Consider the following 15790-nt stretch of genomic DNA (forward strand, 5'->3'; position numbering starts at 1 on the left):
ATTTGCTGACCTTGATTTCAATCAGGGCTAATAGAAACCCAAAATTGGATAAGCCAAAATTTAAGTTGTACTTTTTTCATTTATTTCTTTACAATTCCCATTAGTTATGCCATCTTGTGTAAGTGGACTTATGGGGTATTGTGTAATGGCAAAGCCGTTACTAATGTCTGTTGATCTTACAGGCCATCAGGAGAAGGATATCGTGAACATCATAGAAACACCAGGCTTCCGTGGCGATCAGGATGTCAATGACCCTCCTCAAGTTCATCATTGGCAGTGACGGGACACTCCCAACAGCAAGAACAAGAAGAACACAAAGGCAAGGCCAGAGAACCGCGACGAGAAGGAAGGGTCCAAGAAGAGCAAGAACAAAAGCAGCCGAGCAGTGAGGACAGCTGGAGCGAGAAGTGGAAGGAGACGAGGGCTCCGCCAAGACCATGACGACAGCGGCATCGGGGTGAGGTCACGTCCAGGAGAACAACCGGAAGAGCAAGGAGGCGCGAGGACGAAAAGAAGACCGCAAACAACAGAGAACAGGAATCAGGACACAAGAAGGGCAAAAAGGGCAGCAGCAGCCTGAGGGAGTCGAGCAGTGTGGAGGATCTAGTGTCCAAGAGTAAACAGAGTGATAATGTCCGTGCATACGCAAGCAAGTGACTATTGATATGGGGATATGTTCCCTTAGTGTATTACATACATATCAGAACAATAAGAAAGTAGATAAATTTAACCATTTTATAGCGAATGGAAAATATATCAGAGAGTCGAGCATGATGGACATTGCCAATGACAATGAGTTTGACACTGACCAAAGGCCTTCCGACTTCGTGACTGATTTCTATAGTGTAGGAGACTCGTTCCTTGGAGATGACCTTTCTCGCACCCCCTCATCTCCTTCGGGGGTGACTTTGAGGTGGTGAGCAAGAAAGGAGCAAAGGGCCAAGAACAATCCCCAGATGCGACCCAGAGTGTGCGGAATGCCGGCTCAGAAAGGTGGAGTGGTAGCACCAACAGTGGGGGACACGTCGATGACAGTTTCCGTACCTCGCGGTTTGGTCAGAATAAGCCAAATCACAGGGGCAACGGAAGTCACGAAAGACCACACATTAACTTTGTTGAGGGACCACGTACAGTTTCACGAAAACATGTTCCTGGCCCAGTGGTCCCAGTTGGGGTGGGAGCCGGGGAACGTTATGCAGCTATAACCACAAGTGCCCCCATAGTGAGGATTCTGAATCTGATGGTGATGACTCTGTACACTCAATGCAGTTCCTTCTATCACTCCTCGACCCGACGTCCGCAAGCCTCCTCCCTCGTCAGATTCGACTCCCCAGGCTTCTTATGCAATATCGCCAAGCTTGCTGCTTCACAATCGTACACAGATGAAGCGAGTGGGCACTGTAGGGGCTCAGTCTGGACGGCAGTAGTGAAAGAAGTGGATGGTGAAGTTAGTGGTATTAATGTTGTAGAACATTCACATCAAGACCTCAGTAGCGTGTGAATCTCGTCCCTCAAATATATTAGACGATAATTTCCCTTCCTTAGCCGAAGTTTAGGTGGTTCTGCTCCAATTAGGCAATATCAACATTTAAGCAAGGTGAATCACGGACCACCACTTAAGCGAGAGTGTAGTGATTCCTGTTAATAATGCATCAACTTCGTCAGTCAGTGATTAGCAAAAGAAAGACCTGGTGTCACGGAAGCCAGCTCAAGCCCTAGAGAAAGTGGGGAGTCTGTTGTAGTGTCAACAGCTAGTCTTAGTGGACAATAACAGGTGATAAGAAACAAATTAAGTGTATTGGTGAAAATGTCCAATTAAATACACAGTCTGTGCAACAGCATTCTCATCCTCAGCAGAGCCATCATCCTCACACACAGCAGCATCAGTTGCATAGTTCAACCAACCCAACATGCTAAAACTCATTACTATATGCAGCCCAACCTTGTCCAACACCCACCCATTTCACCCCAGCCAGCCACAACAACCCCACAGACGCCCCTCAGCACCCAAACCAGAGTCAGATCTACCCCAGCCCAATCATCCCCAGCAGACAACTCATCAGAAACCATGCAGTCAATTGCAAACTAATCCAATCCAACCCTTGCCAAACCATCCCCATCGCCATCTCAGATTCCCAAATATGCTCAGCCCCAGCAGTCCCAACTTGTCAAACCAGTCCCTACCCAACAACAACAGAATCCGCAGCAGCCACAAGTTGCTGTTGCCGCACACAAAGACCTCACAGAGCCCACTTCCTCAGCCATTACCACAGCCCCAGATGAGTCCTCAGCCCCAGCCAAGCATACATACTCAGAGCTCACATTCACACGCAGGTCTTATCAACTCAGCATAACTCGGTCTCTCTCAGCAGAATCTGCATCGTCCTCAGAGTTCACACACCCTGCCAGGGACATATCCCACTCCAAGTTCTTTAGCTTCCCAGACACCAATGCTATAGTGTGGCTGTGCGAGAAACTAGTGAAGAGAAGCAAATAGTCAGTGGCAAATCTCAAGGCAACAGACCAAGAACGGGTCCGTGGGGCCCACTGTTCAGTCGGGTGATACTAGTCGTTTCAAGAAAATTGAACCTCAGTTGTGTTTACTGACAATGCCAATTCAACCACAGGGGTTAGTGGACCTAGAGTTTGGCTTTGGTTCGATGAGTCCATAGTAACAACAAGTGATAATAATGGAAGTGGGAATGAAAGTGTAGTGTTAAAATAAGACAATAAGTGTAATAATAACAATAATAACATATTAAAGAACAATCATACAGTGACAAAAGACTTCAGTAAGGTGCTTCAAGGCTCCCAAGAACGACAAGATCAGCTAAAACTACGAGGACTCATTAGACATGTATCCAAAGGAAATTATAGTTCCCCATATTCTTTTGCCCTCATGTAAGTTGAGCATTGTAAAATGTTTCTTCATTTTTGCCTAATTGCTGCAAGCTCGTGGGTCAACTTAGGGATGTATATTTTTATTTGCTTTGGGTAAGTATGAGGAGGGAAATTGATGGAACTATAATATACATTACCCAGGTATCATAGCACATGGTGTGATTGGAAAAAGGTTGCCAGAATTACAGTTTGTTTGTTTTTTTTATTGTCGGTAAAGTGGGAAAATTTATTTTACTTTGTGGTTAAAAACCCCACCATGGGCAATAGGGTACATAATGTATATGATATAGTTGGTTTAGCCACCCCTGTATAAAGAACCTTTAAATTCATGATGTCAACATAGTTCCAAGTAGTTTGTCAATCGCATTTGGGGATGGCACCAATAAAAACATAAAATATATTATGTAGTAGAGATAATTACAAATGTGCATTGCTGATCCAGCAATTGCTTATTAAAATTTTAAATGTATGTGGTCATGTTTTGACAGTTAAGACAAAGAATGGTGGTTTTGTATTTCACATTATTTTGTAAATTTTCAATAATGGAGCCAAAGATTTTCAGTGATAGCAGGAGTTTGATGAAATTCACGGAGTAGCTAACCTAAATTTAAATCAAACTATTATTGGTCCCAAAATATTATTTGTTATAAATCTGTTGAAAGTAACCTGTAGTAAAGTTTGTTTCTCTATGAGCATTGCCCTTTTTAAACCATCTTAATATGTTCAGGAGGGCTGCCTTGTTGACATATGCCGAGCACACCCAAAGGGCCTGTGCAGTGGGTTCCATCTTTGTGGCGATCACGGTAGGCTTTACTTGGATTTTAGCTACACCTAAAAAAAGAAGGCGACTGTCAGTATTGGTGCGTGTAAATGCTTTGAGGGGGAGAGGGGGTTTCCTGTTTAGTGAATATTGCCAAAACTGTAGTAACTTGTGTATCATGAACAGACCACTCACATGCTAAAGGCCAATGTTATTGGGAGCAAGGTTTGTTAGATTTGCCAGGTTCAGATACGAGTCAGTATTTTGTAAGTAGAAAAAATTAATGAACTGTATCTTTAAATTATTATTTTTTATTCTCCTTCTTGTCTGTGTTCTGCTGCTGTTTTTTTTTTTTTCTTTTTTTTTTTTTTTCTTTTTTTCTTTTCTTTTTCTTTCTTTCTTTTTTATTTTTTTTCTTTCTTTTTCTTTCTTTCTAATGCTTCCTTCCTCACCTTCCTCCTTTTCTTTTTCTTTTTCTCTTTCTCCTCTGCCTCCTTTTCTTTTTATCCTCCTCCCTCTCCCCCCTCCCCTCCTCCTCCTCCTCCCCTCCTCACTTTCCACTCCTCCCCTTTCCCCTCCTCCTCCTCCTCCTCCCCCTCCTCCTCCTCCTCCTCCTCCTCCTCCCCCTCCTCCTCCTTTTTCTTTTTCTTCTCCTTCTCCTCCTTTTTTCTCCTTCTCCTCCTCCTCCTCCTCCTCCTCCTCCGCCCCCTTTCCTCCTCTTCTCTTCCTCTTCCTCCTCCTTTTTTTCCCTCCTCCCCCCTTTCCCCTCCTCCTTTCTCTTCTTCCTCTTCTTTTTCTCCTGCTTTTGTTTTTTCAAGATGCACTTGAATGGTTGGTGACAATTGGTTAATGCAATATGTCAACTTATTATCTGTCATCACAAATCTGTCAACTTTGATGAATTTTTGTTAAAAGCACCTGTAATTTGAATAGACTCAGAGAAGAATGAAGATGCACACTGGTTTATTGTAAGGAAGTGTGGAAATTTACCTTTTTTTAATCCTGCATATGAAACGGAGGGGAAGGGAAGTTTAACAAACTTTAAATAACTGTCAGTGGTCCCTTTGTTTGAAATGTTGTAAGGAAAAATAAAAGTAATAAGTAAGAAGATAGATAAGAGTTATGAAGGGAGTGTAAATAGACATAGGTGAGGAAGGCAAGATAGATATGAGATGGATAGGTATGAAAACAGGGGAAGATGAGAGGCAAATATGAAATGGAGAGAGTGTGAGAGAATGAGAGAATTATGGTTTAAGTGATCACAATTATTCTGTATATATATGAAAATGTTGACTATCATTTTCATGCCCGATTTACACTTGTGGCCCTTTTCAGCCAAAAACCTGTGAAGTCCCAGGCTGGTAGTATGGTTACACATGGATTTTTCATTTACCATTGTTTTGATACAGCTGTTTATAGAGTACATAGTGGAAACCCAAAAGAGGAGAGAGAAGGTTAGGTCAAGGCAGGACAGGACAGGTAGGATTGAACATTAAAGGAGAAGAAGAGAGATAGAGACAGATAGACACAGAAGCATGTACTTATATTATACATGTACAAATGAGCAGTAGATCATGGTGAAATAGCAAAAACAGACTACCAAAGTTTAGAGAGAGGAGGGGGTATGTAAAATTTATATTGATCGACAGTAATTGGTGGACAGTTAAAAACAGATGTCTCACCAAATTATGGATGAAAAATTGGCATGGTAAACTGCTAAAATGATTGTAGAGTGACGAAGCATATATTGTAGGTGATAGAGAAAAGGGGCACAGAGTATTTGCATGTGAATTGAGTAAGAACACTGAAATATCGGTACTAAGAGAGAGGAGCAGGATATTACAGATTTTTTTTTTCTTTTTCTTATATGGGTTTACATGATCAGGTTCTGGCAGATATCTTTTATGCCGGGATGTCCTTCCTGATGCCAACCCTCCCCTATTTAACCGGGCTTGGGACTGGCTGACTTGGGCTGGCCTGCCCACCCAGTGGCTAGGTAGGCAATCAAGATGAAGTCCCTTGCCCATGGGAACAAAGCGCCAGCTAATGAATCGTACCCTTGAACTCAGAATGCCGTTGTGACAGTCTTGAGTCCGATGCTCTAACCACTCAGCCACCACGACCACAGAAAAGATTTAGATTAGGGGAAAAATTATTCTACAGGAAATGTATTGTGTAGGAGGGGGATTTGTCCTGAACAGATTGCGGGATAAAAATGATAAAGGAAAGAACAAGGCAAGTTACCCCCCCAAAAAGCAGTACATAGCAAAAAGGTTGTCAGCATATTCACCTGTTCTCATTATTGTTGTATTTGCAATTGGAGGAGAAAGGCAAAGAAATTGTTTCTTCGTTTATGGTAGGGGTAAGAAAAAAATTGTGTTACCATGATGGTGACTTAAGTTGATAGTGTTCATAATTTCCCTTTCTCCTCTCCTTTTATACCTGCCATCCAAAATGAGTTCTGATCTAATTGCTATTGCTAGCCACTTTACACTTTTTTATCTTTTTCATCTGAACTATTAAAGTTTTTAAAAACTCTGGAAATTGCCATAAAACCTGATTCTAAGTCCCCAGAAAGAATTTAACCCTTTCCCGGGGGGTAGTATTCATAGTGGCCCCGCCTCGCTGCCGGGGGCTTATATCGTCACCCTAGCAGGGCGCAACCGCTCATGCCAAATGCCAGATCCCTTGCCTTTTCTTTGTAATACTAAGAGCCTATGTTGTTTTTTTCAAATTATTATTTTCCAAGGTCTCTGTTTCCCATATTTCATGTAAATCAGACTCAGTTGTAAGCCTAGTAACCCCAAAAGCAGGACGTCTCAGGATTTCTCCTGTGTTCTGGACGATTTTACGGGATAGCCCCCCTCAACTGGGTTGTCCTTATACTCAGAGTGTGCGTGGTGTGTGTGTGTGTGTACAACACCAAATTGTGTCGGATATTATGGTCGGGACTCCAGAAAAAACAGTGCCTAGTAAAATTACGAATACTGAGTGTGATGCTAAGGCAACAGGGTGCTGTACCAACGACCGTTGGCGAGACCTGGAATGTATGTGTGACAGCACTTGCCTGGCGCTCGCACCCTCCCCGCGCCCGACCGCAGGGAATTAAATCACCCAAGAAGCGGAGGGGACAACCACCCCCTCACTGTCCTACCATGGATGAGGGTGGGGACGCGCTCGATGCCCCCCCATCCAGGGGCCAACTACCAACCCCTCCACCCTCCACTCTAGGGGAGGGATTGATTCCACCGAACATAGGGATGAAAAACGATGTGGATTCGACTCCCGACCCTGATGCTGATAACGGGGGATTCCAACTCGTTCAGACCAAAAGGAAAAAAGTGAAACCATGCCAAATAACACCAGCAACCTGACCAAAAAAGCAAAGGGAATGACCCAAAAGCGCGAACCCATCGCCCCCCGGGAGAGGTACATTAGACTGGCCTTTCCTGAGGACACGACTTCCGTCGATAAAATAAGGTGGATGAGGGAGGTCAGCCACTGCTGCCGCCCCTCCAAGGGGAAAGGCCCCTAGACATGGTGCAGGGGAGATGGATATCCTCGCGCTACGTCTATGTACGACGAAACAAACAAAAATATGGGGGCCATGATGTTTAATGGCACTTTTGCGGGGATCTCTCTGCAAAACAAACGATTTTCACCCTAAAAAAAAAAATACGGGAATACCTGGTTACCGGGTTTTTCCGAAGGAGGCGGCCGCTGAGGAAGCACTGCATCTTCCGGGCGTTTTTAAAGCCCGGGATCTATGGACGGGCAGCCCTTGAACAGGCTCATCATTGTATGGAGCGGTGAACAGCCGCCCCCTACAGAGAAACCAAATTTCTTTGAAGATACATAGAGCCGAGCTCCATTCGACCGGTGGTGCTCAAGGTTGTAGTCTGCTACAAGTGTCAAGGTTAGGGCCCGTAGCTAATATTGCAGGAAGGACACGGGCGTGTGCTGTCTGTGCAGGACCCTCACCAGGAAAGGGCTGCCCTGCAAAAAACGACGGAAAGGACAACGAAAATGAGGACCCCGCCACCATCGTGAAGAGGTGGCGTCAGGTGCGAGCGGAGGGTGTGACGGCCTGGCACCGTAACTGCCCCACAAACGCCACGAGCACCCCCCCCACCTGCCCCGGCCGTACCCATCGACCGCTGAGTGGCAAATGCCCAGCCCGCCACACACACCCACCCTGGGCCGCGTGACGTCCCCCAAACCCCACGGGAATTCCCGAAACTGCCAGGGGGATTCCCCATCCTAGGAACAGTGCCACAGGAGAAACCATTGGGGGAAAAACGACATGGATACGGCCGAGGAAATAAGAAGCTCAGGCAAGAGATTGCTGAAATGAAAAAAAGCATCAGGCAAGAGTTTTGCTGAATGAAAAAAATGTAAATGGAAACAAAGTGATCGTGTAGACGGGAAAATGTGCGTTCCTGATGATGTTAGTGATGTCGGGTGATGTTGAAATACGAATGAGGTCTCTGGTATTATTATTACGCACGACAAAAGTGAGCGTGTAACGGGAAATGTGCGTTCTATGATGTTAGTGATGTTGAAAATTCGAATGAGGTCTCTGATATTATTATTACGCACGGCGGACCACTGAAAACAGTGACGACAGTGCCGTAAAATGACGCTGAGGGAAGATGCGAAGGAAACGGCTGATCTGGGGGCCCATCACTCAGAAAATGCTATCAGGTACGGATTATGCGTATAGTATCAATACCGGAAAGCGCGAAAACAGATAAATAAAGAAGATACAACACAAATACGTAATGCAGTACAAGAAATATGCAGACTAAAGAGTTTCATCAAACAGAAATTTGACCAATCAGTTAAACATAGGGTGTGATGGGGGAAAAGAAAACAATTACTTTTCTTTCATGGAATATACGGGGTGTCAACCGTAGAATTAATGACTTGCTTTACTATATTCATAACATAATGTTGCCCGTTATCTTTTTACAAGAGCCCTTCACATCAGTCACTAAAAAAAACCGCCCCTAGAATTAGAGGCTACCACTCCTATACGAACACAGGAATGACAGGCCTATGACTTATGTCAGTGACACCATACCGCAAAAAGTTGGTGCAGAAATCTAATGACAATAATGTGCAGAAATCAGCATTTACATATTCGAACAGCCTCTGGGTTTTTCTCTCTGTACAATGTATACGCAAGGTGTAGAAAGTTTCAGACTGATTCACTGCCCAACTTTCAGAATCACGGCACAATATGCATGGAGATTTTAATGCTAGACATTATACATTGGAGATAGTCAATGCAATGAAAATGGCGAAGATTTTCCGACATTTTGTGAACAACAATCTATGACAGTATAGATACAGACAGGAAAACTCACGTGGCGGGGCAGGCTAGATTATGTAATAGGAAGGGATCTTGTGCATGAAACGTCAGAAGCATGCTTGCAACAGAGCTAATCATGACCACTTTGCAATAGTAACGAGATACGCTGTTGATAATACTCAGTCACCAAAAACAAATAGGGTCAAAATTTCTATCCCCCCTTAAACCTTGAGCATCACTTTAAATCACGTATCTATGACTGGTAAAATGATTACACAGTAACAAGTGTTGATAAATTTTCCATGGACATGACAACAGTGGTCACTGATTACTACAACACTTGGGTCTGTCCAAAGAAAACCTTCAAGAACAGCAACTCACAACGCTGCAAACAACCTAAGTGGGTCGGGACCCTACATTATTAAGGGAAAAAAAGCGAGTTCAGGAGCTTTATGATATCTACAAGCAGGATAATACCCGTGACAATCTTATTGAATTTCTTAAAGCTAAAAAAAACTACGGGAATTAAAAACTCATTTCAGAAATGAAACCTTTGAACAGTTCCTACAAAGCATTAACAATAACACCTCAATGTCGGGGGTCTGGAAAAAATTTAAAATCGAATTTCGGCAAACCAACTAACACCCCGCAGTTCCATAGTCCTCTTGCACAAGCAGATATGCTCCTTAGTCATGGGCTGGGGCGTCCAATTGGACTCACTTCCCAAATATTTTAGGATCACCTTAGTCAATCTAAAATTTGGACGCAAATTTGCCATTGAGATTGGATGTTCTGATACTGAACCCCCCCAGACTTTGTGAGATCACTGAGTGGGAACTGAAAAATGCACTGATCAAGGAAAAACGTCCCCCAGTGGGATGGAATTACCTATAGTGTCCTCCGCCTTTTAGCTCAGGTACCTGGTAATCCCCCTTTTTGCACCTATACAGGTTAAGTTTGTCACAAGGTATTCTGCCTGGCTCCTGGACACGCAGTCTAAACATCCCTATACCGAAATCAACACTGATAAATACCGACCAATTTCATTAACCTCATGTGTATGCAAGTTTCTAGAAAGGATAATTTTGAACAGACTCAGGGACAGGTTACAAGGTAAATTTCTCACAGACTGTCGGATTTCTATCGGGACGTAGCACACAACATTGCTTTGCAGAGTACTTTTCACACTCTAAACCAGGGAAGCACACCGTTTTTCTTAACCTTAAGTCAGCTTTTGACATTGCCAAACAGAGAAGTTATCCTAGAACAATTAGTAAGCTTTGCATCCGGGGTAAAATATTGAACTGGATTAGATGTATCTCTCGAAAAGATCTGCAAAATGTCCTGTTCAGGGAGTGAGAAGTTCCACTTCACAGTCTTTTGAAATTGGGACGCCACAGGGAGGGGTTCTCAGCCCTATGCTGTTTAATGTTTCCCCATGCACAAGCTGGTGGCAGATATCCCACTTGGGGATGGTGAAACCATTATTGCTATGCTTGATGACATATGCGTCAGAGCATCATCACAATGAGGATGCAAATAATTCTCGACAGAATCACAGCAAAGGCACATGAGGGGGATTAGTCCTTTTCCGCTGAGAAAACAATGGCTCTAAACCCTGTATCTACCCCCACCCCACTTTTCGCATAGGTGACCAGGAGCTTGACATATGCCACAAGTATAATATCTCGGGGGGAATGTAAATGATCAGACCTGGTCCTCTCTCTAAAGAAAGAAATCTGGGAGAGATTGAAACCTTTGAAAGTTCTTGTCGGAAGAGAACATGGCATCAATGTTAAGCTCGCTAGACTGTTTTAACTGGGTTTTATAAGGTCGTTGTAGACTACCATGCACTGCACTTGTTGCAGTGTAAGGAATCAGAAATAGGTAGTTTGGGGGTAGTGCAAATGAAGCTATGAGGATTATCCTCGGCGCCCCGAGAAAAGCAAGGATAGTAAACATGAGATCAGAATTAAAATTACCATCCATTTCTGATAGAATAATATTAATTTTCCACCATATTTGGGGTCAAAGCTCTGAGGGAACCCGTCGTATCTCTCAGATCTCCAAAAACAACTGCAACAGTAAATCACGAATTGACGTGACTAATCGCACACACGCGCGCCCTCTGATACACAAAATCTCCATGAAAATTACAAAACTCAATGTTCTAATTAGTAAAATACCAAAGGGCGCTCCATTCCCCATGGAAAATTCAACATTGATCGTGCACCTTACATGTCTACCACAAAAAAACAGGTGCATAACTGTGTGTTGAAACAATTGCGCTAGCAACGGGAACGGAACACACAGAATCTATGGGTGATGATGCATATGAGTGTTACGCCGACGGATCCGTACAGTCTGGATACAAAGTGGTTGTGCTTGCGCTGTATACAAAATGGCTTACTACAAAATCAAGTTAATATGAGAATACAAACTGGGCCAAACACTACACAAACGGAGCTGGCAGGTATACTCCCCCGCAACGGGAAATTCCCTTATGTCTAGGGGCTCTGGAGTATTTTCTGTGACTCTCAAAGTGCTCTTCGGAACGCTAAATTCTTTTAAAGCAAGTGGCGATGAAAAAATTGTGATTGCATTAAGCGTAACGTAACCTATGCAACAGAGGGGTAATTTCAACATTCGTTTGTATGGATACCATCTCATGTTGGCATACGCAAGCACGACCACGTAGACAAATTGGCGAAGAAGCCTGCAGCAAGGATATTGTGAACATAGATCTTGGATGCCTCTTGCTAGGGTTTCACATATTTGAAAAATTCTCATAAAAGGGAAAGACTAGTAGAAACTGATTAACACTCAAGGCCTGAAAGCGTACCATAAGGCACTACGATCAGTATAGGGATGGCAAACCTTCCTATGGGTGGCACCGAAGTCAAACCCGACATTGTGACGTGGTTATTGCCAGAATACGTTTAGGTTACAGAATGTACTGCAACTGCACGGTGCAAGAAGTGCAGATGAATCAGATGTAGAAATGTGTAACGAAGAAACAAACGAACACTTGAGCACTATATCTCGGGAAAGTCATGTGATACGCCTTTCAGACCCCCTAACATGAGGTATAAAGAACTATGTGAATATTTCATTTCATCTGATACTTTGGGAAAATATACTCGTACTATACCCTAAATTTACTATGTGATAACTCCCGTATGCAATAACAGTGTTATTCAAACACAGTGGCAAAAGCATATGTAAGTAAAAATTTTTGTATGATTATGATTTATATTTATATTTTACCTTGTACAACTACAGTAGTTTTCAGACTACTGTACAATGTCAGATATTGTAAAAAGTAATCATGATGGCCCACGCCTGAGCAGATAGCCAAAGGGGGGTAAATAACTTACTTAACTTAACCCTTTAAACAAGACTGTAGGATATTTTTGTTATATAGACTCCATAGTTGATCATTATTCGCTCTACAGTCTGAATAAAATAAGCAGTGGGTGGCATCATGGAGTTGAAACCGTAGTTTTTTTTTTTTTTTTTTTTTTTTTTTTTTTTTTTTTTTTTTTTTTTAATTTATTTTATAATAACTTTAGTTTCAACAGGTTTATATTATCACTTCCATGTACATATACTTTTATGTTCAGTGTTTTTATAAATATGTTATTTTATTTATTTATTTATTTTTTTTCCTTCTTCTTCTTCTTCTTCTTCTTCTTCTTCTTCTTCTTCTTCTTCTTTTCAAAAATACATATCGGTATTTTCACGTGGTTTTACATCATCACTTCGTGAATACTATATAATATCTCTGGCCAAAGTAGTCGATTACCGACGTAATTTTTTTTTATGCTAACCTTGGAAGCCCGAGAAGCCTTTATGAAATGCATCTTCTTTCTTTTAACGGTAGGTTCATGTCTGAGCCGCCGTGGTCACAGCATAGTATAGGAAAAATGAGAAAAAATGTTTAACACTACTTAATCATATTTTCAGTGGCAAAAAAATATTTTTTTGCCGTAAAATTGTAAAAAAAAAAAAAAACCCATGGCATGGCCATACATACACCATGGCATATACGGGACATGCCCCCGGGAGATAGTCCAGGCATGCCATGGCATGTATATTACATGCCACCTATCGGGAAAGGGTTAAGTGTTTATCAAAATATGAGCAGTTTTGCATGGTGATTGTCCCTCCATCATGTCTGTGGTGGTAGCATCCCATGAGATGAATTGAATAAATGTACTTTTTTTTTTTTGTATAACCTCTTTTGCAATTAAATTCAAAATAGAAAGTATTCTCTCATACTAACATCTTAGTCATAGCTAAGAAAGTGAAGATTCCAGAGTCAAAAAACCAGTCAATACTAATGTTCTTAAATTTGCAGCCTGGGAGGTGACGTTACGACTGATGGAGGAAGACCCCAAGAACATCCAATACTGGAGAGCAGCCAGCACGGAGGAATCGTAATCTCCAGTCGGCAGGAGATGTGTGCCTTGGAGAGGGAAAACTGCCAGGGCCTGGAGAGGTCCTTCTGCAACGGGAAGAGGCCTTTTCAGTCAGGACAATGGTCTGATGCCTTCAACATGACCTTTTGTTGCCTATGCTATACCCCCAAGTAAACTCTGAGGATCAGACGCGTGGAAGGCATTTCCAGAGTGTGTACATGTTCCAGTTGTGAATTTTGGAAGTTGCTTGGGGGAAGAACAGTGAATTCCCCTGACTATTGTTTGTGGCAGTGGTTATGTACATGCATATGTAGGTGTATGTATGTATCTATATGTATATGTATGTTGTATATATATTATATATATATATATATTATATATATATTATATATATATATATATATATATATATATATATATATAGATATATATATGCCATATGTATATTTATATGTAGATATATATATATTATGCTATGTATATTTATATATAGATATATGTATATGTATATTTATATGTAGATACATGTGTGTATAAAATTATATATATATTATATATATATATATATATTTTTATTATATATATTATATATATATATATTTATTATATTATAACACACACACACACCCCACACACACACCACACACACACACACACACCCCCACACACACACAAAACACCACACACACAAAAACAAACCTACACACACACACACACACACACACACACACATATATATATATATACATGTATAAAGCATATGTATGTCTTTATATGATATTCAGTGGTTGACTGTAGTGATGGAAAATATGGTTCCCTGGAGAAACTTGTGATATGCAGCCACCAAGTCTAAGTACCTCAGGCCACTTTGAACTTACAGAACCTGTGTGTTAAGCATCGCACTCAAAGGAAGTCAGTGGGGACTATTGTGATCTCTGCCCAATAGAAGTTGTTGTCTCTGATAAGGGCAATTGACCATAGTGAATTGTTTAATACAGGAGACTTTCAGAGCATTTTACCACCTCAGGTGATTATATATATGTAAAAAAATGGAAAAAAAAGTTGTGTGAAAAATATGCACTTGAAGTGGTTTTATCACCATTTATAAATATAAATCTGTTGATAATATGCAGTAAATATTAAATGCTTTCCAGAGTATATGCGAGACTTGAATGACTTTTGCAAGATATTACCTTAAAAGTGATTCGTGTTGTGATCTTATTCCTCTTATGGCTTTGTTTTGTCGGGAGTGTATCCGGGGAATTCAATGTCCAGCGAGAAACACTGCAATTTGGATGTGATTGAGGGGGGGAAAGGCTATATATAATTTTTTTCTTTCATTCTTTTATAATTTTTTTTTCTCTCTCATTATTTTCCTTTTGGCTTCTGCTGCTCATTACAAATGATTGTAAAGATGCAAATGCACCGTGTTCCACGTTATATTGTGATAATAAACACGCCGTGCTTGAGGTCACTTACCTCTAGAAAGTGTCTTTTAAATCTTCTAGTCTCAAGAACTACGTAAATGAAATCCCGTCTTGAAAATGCAGCTTCCTATTGGTCCGTGTTAGGGTGAGAGGAACCAGCGTTTCCAAGGGGGAGGGGAACCTGCGGTGCCCCATCCCAGCTGCCTTAGAGATTATATAATGTGCGCCCTTCGGAAACTGGGCCTTCAAGTGGTAAACCAGGCCACTCGTATGGGATATTCTTGCAAAGACTGTGCAGCAGTGGTGCCAAAGTGTACAAAAAGAAGTCATTAAAGAAAGAAAAATTAATAAAAAAAAAAAATGTGTTGTTGTTTGGATGCAGAAGGAAAAGAGAGTATTGGTTTGTCTGATGTTGATGTAAAACGTTTAATATTCTTTCCATGATTTTTTCCCCTTTCCCTCTTCTTCTCTTGTGTAAAATCTTTTTGGGTCTGATCTGTAGGTTATGAAAATCAGTCTTATCGGGTATACCATCCCTTAAAGGAAATTAAACAGAACATCATTTTATTCTTCTCTTCATATTGTTATCATTTTACTTTCTCCTTATTTGCAACATTGGTACAAGAGCTATTCCCAGGGCTGTTATGAAACCCAATGTGTAGTGGGCTTGAACAGGGTTTGGTAGCAGCACTTGTGTGTTTGTTTGTGTGTAATGTGCCAGGATCACAAGGTTTTGTGTGCATCATTTTTCATACAACTCCCAGTTACCATTACACAAGATTATAAACTTTAAACTTCTAGCATGGAGTAGGCTATTTAAAGATAACTCTGGTTCTATCTACACGAAGAGTGTCAACTTAACTAATACTTCCCTGTTCAAGGTTTTTAAAATGAATAACCATGTCACATTGTTTGCTGCCAGACTTATCAGCTAGCTTCTCTACTGCCTGCATTTGCTGTGTGCACT

The 15790-nt window shown here is 41.5% G+C and overlaps 1 pseudogene; it reads left to right on the plus strand.

The window, feature by feature from the left end:
* Nucleotides 1-104: 104 nt before the first annotated feature.
* Nucleotides 105-13537, plus strand: LOC119568820 (annotated as a pseudogene).
* Nucleotides 13538-15790: the final 2253 nt, after the last annotated feature.

This window comes from Penaeus monodon, unplaced genomic scaffold (assembly GCF_015228065.2).
Source record: "Penaeus monodon isolate SGIC_2016 unplaced genomic scaffold, NSTDA_Pmon_1 PmonScaffold_1100, whole genome shotgun sequence".
NCBI lineage: Eukaryota > Metazoa > Arthropoda > Malacostraca > Decapoda > Penaeidae > Penaeus > Penaeus monodon.